Below are 3,802 nucleotides of genomic sequence, written 5' to 3' on the forward strand. Positions count from 1 at the left end.
CTTTCCCATGTGTAAGCACAGGAGTAACCTACTGTAACACACAGACTATATACCAAAATTGGCAAACCACTAACCAAAATTTCAGCAATTCATCTTTAAATAACAACCGGGGAACAAGCAAACAAACAAAAAAACCTGCGAACCCAAACAAACTAACACCACTACCAATCTCTGCCCAGTGAAATCCACGCTCTATTCACAATATTTGCTGCATGGCCAGAAATTAGGATACTGATAACTAACATGTTAAGTTTCCACTCTGCCTTCAATGCCAATAACACGTATTATTCAGCAGTCTCCTGTTAAAGAGCTGTGCGCAAACTCATGAAAACCATATTAGATTCAATTGCTGCAATTTCATTTTATATTCCCTAGGAGAATGCATACATGAGGACGGTATTTTTCTAGCACAAAAGAAAGACATATATATCTTCTGAGCTTCACAAACTGAAGACACACAGCCTTTATAGAGATTATTATACAGGACAATAAAGCAAACCTCTCTCATTTACCATACCCACATGGTTCCCTGAAACCTGAGCACACGAATGTCTGGTTCTGATCATTCACCTGTGTCAGACAGTGTAAACCATACCTTGTCCAGGAAAGGATGAGCCAAACCCCAAGAAATCTATCAGTATTACTTGCCTACAGATAGAGCCAACAGAGTAAAAGTCAGAATGCAAATACAGATAGGAATTTTCCCTTCCTTCCATTGGGCTGGAAGAAGTAATGAGCAGAAACACTTGACTGAGCCCCGAAAAAGGGGACAAGAAAGGTCCCAGGACAGTCACCCTGCTGATCTGGAAAAGGACTTTTGAGCATTGCTGCTAGATTCCAGGAAGAAACTGGAAGAATATTTGAAAAGAGGAGGAATGAAAGGTAAGTCAGAAGATGACATCAGGATACTGTGGATCAGTGTTGTTTAGAAAACAGCTGGTTTCTTTTAAAAGATAAAGGGCTCCAAAAGCCTTGGAGAGGAGCACGACATGGCCAGGAAGACAAAGTCATAAGAGAGAGGGGTGACTGGAAAACCCAGAGCAGCAGGTGGCGTGTGGCAAGAGCCAGGCTTCACACTGCAGGATAAGGCACCTTCCACATCCACATGCAAACCTCACTGACACAGACAGCACCCTTCCCCTCACCTGTGTCTGCAAAAACAAGAAGCAGGTTCAGTATCCTCACTGTTATGAAATAAACTGTTTCCTCTTTTCAACAGAAAAGTGATACCAACGGTTACTTTCACAAGTTAGACCTCCACTGAACCAGTCAAAACTGCATTTTCTTTTAGAGGTAAAGCAGGGCAGCAAATTATGCTGGTGCTTTAGACTACCAGATCATTTGCACTGCTGCAGATGAAACCAGGACAAAAGGGAAAAAGTGATGGCAAAACACAATAAGTGATGTGGAAGAGGAAATATGTGGTTATAAGCCACCCAAACTAATGCAGAATTACCTTGGACACCTTAATGTTCTCACTTCACTGATACAGTGTAAAAACTTTGTCCTACCTGAAAGAGAGAGGTACAAACATATACAAAGTATAGACGATCTCACTCTTGGATAGCAATGCTCATATTTAGCCCTTGAGATAGGAACCCAGCTAACAAAACCAGACTAGTGTTGTAGAACCTCAGTCCTTTTCACTTTTTCAAAGTTTGAAAGGTTTGGTGTTAGAAGGCAGATAAGCCCTTTCTTTCAGTAAAAGGTGCTTAACTTTCATACCAGCCTCAGGAAATCCTGAAGGTTGGCAATGATACCAGTGCACATCTCAGATCCTAATTTATTTGGGGTGTACACAAAGAAATATGGCATTTATAGCTGCCAGTTGACGTATCTTTTTCCAACAACATATCTGTACAAGTAACAGCAGGTACCAATGTGACCAGTTTCATACAATGTTAACCATCTCCCTCAGCAGCCAGTACCCTCCCTCATACAATAACTATATAATCTTTGGAAGCTGTGACTGTTTTAGTCCCATACCCTGCAAAGATTTATACGTTTGCTAAACTTTATCTATGTCTACAGTCCCAGTGACACTAGCAAGAGACCTCACATTTGTTAATTTAAACTTTGTAGAATCAGGGCATTGTCTAGAATTCTCACAAGCAAATAAAATCCACATCTGAAATAAATATGATTAAAATTTGTTCACTTTGTGTTTTCAGGTTCCCATTTTTCATGACCCCTTGCCAAGTGGCCTTAGATTCAAATCTGTGTCTCCAAGCCCAGAAAATCTTTCAAGGACTCTTCTAGATGCCATCTGTCTATGAGTGAAAGCCATCAAAATAAACAGCATGATTCCCTGACAAGAAAACACACAAATATCAGTTATGGCCATTCACCTCAACAGTTTTATAGTAATGCTGAATAGAGATCTACACACACTATTTAAATGAAATGAACCAGAGTGTAAGTGTCTCATGGGCCAGCCTGGCATATTGCATATCTATTTTTTGCTAATCTTGGTCTAATTAAGAACAGCAAAATTCTATTTAATGGCCACATCCAGGTCACCAGCACCTACCTAATAAAAAACAGTAATAAATCAGTATTGTTAGTGCAATGGATTCTGGACAGAACAAACACTGAAGTACATGGAGTGCTAAAGATGTCAGTTAAGACTGTCTGGTCTTTCTGGTTTGAGATCATGCAGTTTCTAGCTGTAGTTGTTTTCCTTGGCCATTTATGCCACTGCCTGTTGCAGCTGCTACAACTAATAGTATATGGGCTAAAAGATCACCCACCCTTTGTTGCAGTCTCCAGGATTTATCCACAACATGCAAAAGATTTTTCCCTGCTTGATGCAAAGGTGAGGGGGGCCTAATTCTCAATTCTTCTAATACAGAAAAAATAGAAATGGCAGCTGAAATGCAAAAATACCCAGTATCACTTAATGGCCCTCTGCATGTTACAGTCCCAGACCATTACAGCTCTGTGGACATGCCATTTGGCTCTTACTAGCTTACATTTTCAAATACATTCAACTTAACTTCCACAACATAAAGTTTACCCCATCTAAAGTTCATTAAAGTAGTAGGTGAATTTCTGGTATAGAGAACAATTCTGTAGTGAGCCGATCTGTGTAGTGCTATAGTACAAAATAAATAAACAAGAATCAGCAAAGTTTCCATTATTTTTATATTTTCAGCTTCTTAAGCACTTCAGGCAATTCATACTGAGACCTTCTGAATCAACTGATATAAAATAGGCCTTTCTCTCCTCTTTTTTTTTTTTACTGCTTCTGTAAGGTTATTAGCCTAAAATCCTGAAGAAAAAAAGCATGTCAATCCTGCTGTCTTTCTGCCCTCTTCCTGCTCTGTCCTGTGGGATTTCTGAACTCATTGACTCACTTGAACCCATCAAACCTAGCTGAGAAATGAACGGAGGTCACCAACATGCTGGGTTTGTACTAACTTCTGGAAAATCAGCAGACAAATAGAGACAGAAAAAAGTGTCCCCACTAAGAAAAATTTGGCAGCGTAACTTGTCTGCTACCTGCTCAGCTAGCTGCCCACCAGCTGATCACGACCCGCATGGTTTGAAACTCGTTGTGGTCAGCCCCCTTTCCTGCCTAGCTAACAGGCAGCTGAGAGGCTGCTAGAGAGAGGAACGGTTCAGAGGTGGTATTAGGGGTGAGATTATAACTGATGCCAAAAAAAGCCACCAGCAGTAATTTTCAGGCAAGTAGGTGGGGATAAATAAGACAGGCGTAAAGCACACAACTACATAGTACCTTACAGACTTCAGGAGGCCTGCTGCCCATCAAACACAGCTTCATATCGAGTTCTCCAAGATT

Source organism: Phalacrocorax carbo, chromosome 6 (assembly GCF_963921805.1).
Source record: "Phalacrocorax carbo chromosome 6, bPhaCar2.1, whole genome shotgun sequence".
NCBI classification, from domain to species: Eukaryota; Metazoa; Chordata; class Aves; order Suliformes; family Phalacrocoracidae; genus Phalacrocorax; species Phalacrocorax carbo.